Consider the following 5,786-nt stretch of genomic DNA (forward strand, 5'->3'; position numbering starts at 1 on the left):
CCAGCGAAGCGTGCTGGCGGCGGCGGCCGGATGGGTCGGCTCCGTCGTTCGGGAGAGTCGGCCCGTTCCACCCGTTCCGAGTTCGAGAGTAGGTCGAGGCCGTGAACGGCCCCGGGGCCTCCAATCGTTCGCTTTACCGGATGGAATTGCGACGATCGAGCGCCAGCTATCCTGAGGGAAACTTCGGAGGGAACCAGCTACTAGACGGCTCGATTGGTCTTTCGCCCCTACACCCGGTTCCGACGATCGATTTGCACGTCAGAGGCGCTTCGGACTTCCACCAGAGTTTCCTCTGGCTTCATCCCGACCGGGCGTGGATCGCCATCTTTCGGGTCCCTGGTCGCTCGCTACGCCAGAGTCGGCCGAGTCGTACTCGGAAAAAGGGGAAACCGACCCGGGGGTGATGCGCCCGCGCGCAGCGCCTAAACTCGACGACAAAATAGGACTAGTTCAAGCCGCGGGATCTCACCGATGGGCGGAAGGAGGATATGGAAGCTGGCGCCCGGCAATTCCCCTTTTTGGAAGATGCGCCGGTCCCCTCTCGGGGAGGAGGGAAAAACAACCGCACGTCAGCCACGAGCCTTCCCTCTCCTATCTCTCTCGGGAAGAGAGAAAAAAGGAAAAGTTGCGGGCACCGCAGCAGCGACGGCGGAAGGCCGAAAACGCCGCGCCGGCGGGATCGGGCACGGCTCGGAGGCGGGTGAGGCGAGGAGAAGACGACGGCACGAGACCGACGACACCCCCCGACGACCCCCGGACGACTTTGCCACGACACCTCTCCCGATCGACGCCCTCCTACACGCTCTCTCGCTTTCGCTTCGCCTTCGGGGTTAGTCAGAGGTGGCCCCTACGACTCGCGAACGGCCAGGACTCCTCGGTCCGTGTTTCAAGACGGGTCGGGTGGGTTGCCGATGCACGTCGCTGACCCGGGGTGGCGGGCGGCTCGAGTAAAAAAGCGTCGCCGAGCGACCTCTCCGGAAACGGAAACGGGCGCGGGCGGGGTTGCCCCCGACAAGAACCCGAAACGTCGGCGAGGTGCGTGACGGCGAGGCCGCGCCAGTCCTATCCCGCCTCTCATCGCGCACGCGCCCGAGACGGTGGGGCGCCTAAGGAGCGACACACAGAGTGCGTCGCCCGCACGCGACTTCCGGCGGGATCAAAACGGACCGGCTCGCCACGTGTAACGGATCGTGTCAGATTTCCTCCGTTCCCGGCAGAAAGGGGCAGTTACGTTCGCGGGCCCGACGGCCGGTGGCCCCCGACTTCACAAGGTGGGAAGACGGGGGTTTTCAGGGTGATGAAACGCCTGCCGCCTACGGAAAAAAACCCGCGTGTTCGACCTGCACGCCGGGAACGGGTCGCGACGACGGACCGGAGGGGAAGTGCGTCCGGTGCCGGCCGCGCGGAGGTCGCGCCGAAGCGCCCGCGCCATGATTACGCCGAGCGATGAGAAGGGGACGGGTGCAGCGGAGTCGCGCGCGGAGGGAGCAGGAGGAAAGAAGAAGCGGCGGCGACGGATGCGGCGGGTTAGGGCCCGGCGGCAGCAGCGATCGAGAGGACGAGTCCCCTCCGTCGCAGCCAACCGACGCAGCCACCTACCGACGCCGCGGTCGTCACCACGTTTCCCTTCCCGCTATCCACGCGGCCCGTCTCCTTCGTCGGCGACGCGGGCACAAAAGCTGGCCCGCGGAGAACGAGTTCCCCGCGGACACGACGAACGACGACCTGTGCCGCGACGGCCTCTCTTTCAAGAACACACATCGAGTTTGGGCTCGAGCCTAGGCAGCACCGGACTGAGTCCCCCCGCGATCGCGGTGAGCGGTCCCACCCGTTTACCCCTGGGCGGTTTCACGTTCTCTTGAACTCTCTCTCCAAAGTTCTTTTCAACTTTCCCTCACGGTACTTGTCGACTATCGGACTCGTCCCGGTATTTAGCCTTGGATGGAGCTTACCACCCGATTTGGGCTGCGTTCCCAAGCAACCCGACTCTCGGATCGAAGGCCGTCGCTCGCCGTCCGCACCGAATGGGCCTGGCACCCGCCGCGGGCGGCCCCGATCGAGGGAACTCCGAACTATGCGAGACGAAAACGAACGGCTGCCTTCGACCCATGCGCCACACGTCCCGAAGCCTTTAACTTGCGACGGGATTCGGCGTTGGGCTTCTCCCGGTTCACTCGCCGTTACTAAGGGAATCCCGGTTGGTTTCTTTTCCTCCGCTTAGCGATATGCTTAAGTTCAGCGGGTCGTCTCGTCCGAGCCGAGGGCGGCGGTTTTTAGTAGAGTGTGGTGTTTGGAGGAGAGGAATCTCGATCGGTACCCTCCGTGTGACGACGGCTGGCCGATATAGCGCCCGTCCGACCGAAAATGAAGAAGCCAACAATTAAAAAAAAAGCGTGGGTCCTCCCCATCCGACGTTGCCTACGACGCGGCCACCTTTTTACGGTGCGACGGCCGTGCTCGTCGCGCTGCTCGAGGCGTCGCTGAGAGACACCTTCATGAGGCAGAGAGCGAGACGAGCAGGCGGCGCTTACGTCGGCAGTCGGTTAGGTCGGTGCTTTTTTTTTTGTTTTGTTCTCCCTTCGGCTGCTTTCGGACAGACTCCTCCTGCTCCTCCTCCACAGTGTTTCTTCACGCGGTCGAAAAGGGAAAAGACTCCGCGGTCTGCCAGCGGGAGACGAAGGAGGAGGCCGGAGAGGGTTTTAAAAAAAAAAAAGACATTGAAAGGAGTCAATTCTTTTTTTATTTTTCTTCCCCCTCGTCACTCGCTCCTGCGACGTCCCGGTTACCACCGTGCCGAGGACCGGGCGGGCACGGGGACGGCAAGATGTCGTTTCGTTAACGGAGAAAGACATGTAACGTTCCGCCTCTCGACCGGACGTGGCCCCGAGACAAGGGATCTCGGGGCCGCAATGTGCGTTCGAGGTGTCGATGTTCACTGAGTCCTGCAATTCGCATCAGTTCTCGCGGCTGGCCGCGCTCTTCATCGACGGACGAGCCGAGTGATCCCCCGTCCAGGGTTCAGCACTTGGGTTTTTTATATTAGTTTTTGTTTATATAGATTTAGTAGTGTGCGAGGAGGTCTGTGCGAGGAGGCGTGACGGCATTGCAATGTCGCGAGTAGTTTGTTTTTAGCTAGCGGCGGTGGCACAGCGGCTGCAAAAAAAACAAAAAACGATAAAGCGGCGACAAGGCAAAGAAGAAGCGGCCATCACTTGCGGTGGGCGAAAAAACAAACAGGTGGTAAGACGCGGAAGCAAGCAAGAAGAGCTGGGGCTTTAAAAACCTCCGCGTCACCACAAATCTATCTCTCGCTCCGCCTTTTATAGGTTTGTTTGCGCGCATTCGAGGCGTTGACGCCGACAGACAGAGGAGGTAGGCCGGAAAACAACAAACCAGTCTCGAACGGGAAAACGGTAATGATCCTTCCGCAGGTTCACCTACGGAAACCTTGTTACGACTTTTACTTCCTCTAAACGATCGGGTTCGGTCGTCTTCTCCAGGCATCGAACGCCGAGGCGTAGATGCACGAGTGTCGTGACGGACACGTCGCGCACTGCCCGGCGGCGTCGTCGGCCAGATCCGAGGACCTCACCGGACCGTTCGATCGGTAGTAGCGACGGGCGGTGTGTACAAAGGGCAGGGACGTGATCGACGCGGGCTGTTGACCCGCGCCTACCGGGAATTCCTCGTTCACGGGGTTGGTTACAGGCCCCGATCCCTATCACGGGAGGTGGTTCAGAGGTTTCCCAACCCTCTCGGGCCGGGGCGAAGTCCCCGCTGATACCTCCAGTGTAGCGCGCGTGCGGCCCCGGACATCTAAGGGCATCACAGACCTGTTATCGCTCCGCCTCGTGTGGCTTTCTGCCACCCGTCCCTCTAAGAAGTGCGTGAGAAAACCGACCCGGACCCGAGCGCCACGGAGGACGCCGAGCCCGCCGTAAAAATCACTGACATCGGCGCACTAGTTAGCAGGCCGGAGTCTCGTTCGTTATCGGAATCAACCAGACGGATCGCTCCACCAACTAAGAACGGCCATGCACCACCACCCACCGAATCGAGAAAGAGCTATCGATCTGTCAATCCTACCGGTGTCCGGACCGGGTGAGTTTTCCCGTGTTGAGTCAAATTAAGCCGCAGGCTCCACTCCTGGTGGTGCCCTTCCGTCAATTCCTTTAAGTTTCAGCTTTGCAACCATACTCCCCCCGGAACCGAACTCTGGTTTCCCGCAGGCTACCCGCCGGGTCATGGAAGCGAACGCCGGCGGATCGCCGGTCGGCATCGTTTACGGTCGGAACTACGACGGTATCTGATCGTCTTCGAACCTCCGACTTTCGCTCTTGATCGAGGAAAACGTGCTTGCCACACGCCATCGCTGCAGTTCGTCTTGCGACGATCCAAGAATTTCACCTCTAACGTCGCAATACGAGTGGCCCCGACCGCTCCCTTCGATCATTGCCTCGCCGTAGACGGAGACCGACAGACGTAGACGAGGCCCTCTTCCATCATTCCATGCTTATCGTATGCAAGCTTGAACAGCCCGCTCTGAGCACTCTAATTTTTTCAAAGTGAACGTACCGGCCGCCGCGGACACTCGGTTAAGAGCACCCTTGGAGGAGAAACCGCCGACCGCAACACGCGCGCAGACAAGACACGAAGCAGGGACTCGGAGCGGACCGGGGGGTTCAAAAAAAAAGAGGAACGCGCGGAAAGGGAGAGGGAGAGAAGCGCGGGGGTCAGAGTGCGGGGATGCGAATGAACACACCCAAACACACACACGTAGCACCCCCCCGTTAGACTACTCCCGGAACCGAACCGACGACCACTTGTTTTTTTTTTTCCCGGATCCCGATCACGACCTCCTCGTCCACCTCGCCGGCAGGACCGCGTGGCGGGTATGCTAGCGGTTGACACCGGCGGAAAGGGCCGGGAATGCGAACGGACGACCAAAGTCAACGACGGACGATGGCGCCGCCGCCCCGGGGCCGCTTGCGCGACCACGAACCCGAGTTCGGACTACGAGCTTTTTAACCGCAACAACTTTAATATACGCTACCGGAGCTGGAATTACCGCGGCTGCTGGCACCAGACTTGCCCTCCGGTTGGTCCTCGTTAACGGATTTGAAGTGTACTCATTCCGATCGCGGGGCCTCGACAGAGTCCCGCGTCGTTATTTTTCGTCACTACCTCCCCGTGCCGGGAGTGGGTAATTTGCGCGCCTGCTGCCTTCCTTGGATGTGGTAGCCGTTTCGCATGCTCCCTCTCCGGAATCGAACCCCGATTCCCCGTTACCCGTAGTAACCACGGTAGGCACTTAACCGACCGTCGACAGTTGATAGGGCGGACCCTCGAGAGACCCGTCGCCGGGCGTGAAAGCTCGTGCGATCGACCAGTGAGTTATCCAGAGTCACCAAAGCGGAGCGCGCCGCCCTATGAGCCCCGCCACCGAACGGACCCGCGAGCGGGAACGCCGACGACGGGAGGACGGAATGACGCGCATCGGTCTCAGTCTAATATGTAGCGCCGCGACCCGGAACGGCCGACGCGGGTGCCAGCGCGCGAGGCGTGGCGACGACGGCGCGCCGACCGATCGCGGCCTGTGTCACATGTATTAGCTCTAGAATTGCCACAGTTATCCATCGCCTCCGAGGAGGAATACGGTCCCGAGGATTAGGTCCGGTTCCTGAGCCATTCGCGGTTTCGCCCGTTCTAATGCGTGGCGTGAACTTACACTTGCATGGCTTAAGCTTTGAGACAAGCATATGACTACTGGCAGGATCAACCAGGTA

At 60.7% G+C, this 5,786-nt stretch overlaps 2 non-coding genes and 1 pseudogene across 2 annotated transcripts in view; all 3 read right to left on the minus strand.

The window, feature by feature from the left end:
- The window catches only part of LOC145273142 (large subunit ribosomal RNA), a 5,721-nt gene extending 3,455 nt beyond the window's left edge, over positions 1-2,266 (minus strand). The window contains exon 1 of the ribosomal RNA XR_013866174.1: positions 1-2,266. This exon is cut by the window's left edge and continues 3,455 nt beyond it. This is a non-coding gene — a ribosomal RNA (large subunit ribosomal RNA).
- A 595-nt stretch (positions 2,267-2,861) lies between these two features.
- Positions 2,862-3,019, minus strand: LOC145273342 (5.8S ribosomal RNA). The gene has a single exon (XR_013866336.1). It is a non-coding gene; the product is annotated as a 5.8S ribosomal RNA (ribosomal RNA).
- Positions 3,020-3,414: 395 nt separating this feature from the next.
- On the minus strand, positions 3,415-5,786 carry LOC145273413 (small subunit ribosomal RNA; annotated as a pseudogene).

This window comes from Euprymna scolopes, unplaced genomic scaffold, assembly GCF_053919585.1.
Source record: "Euprymna scolopes isolate OS-2025 unplaced genomic scaffold, ASM5391958v1 sca1, whole genome shotgun sequence".
Taxonomy (NCBI): Eukaryota; Metazoa; Mollusca; class Cephalopoda; order Sepiida; family Sepiolidae; genus Euprymna; species Euprymna scolopes.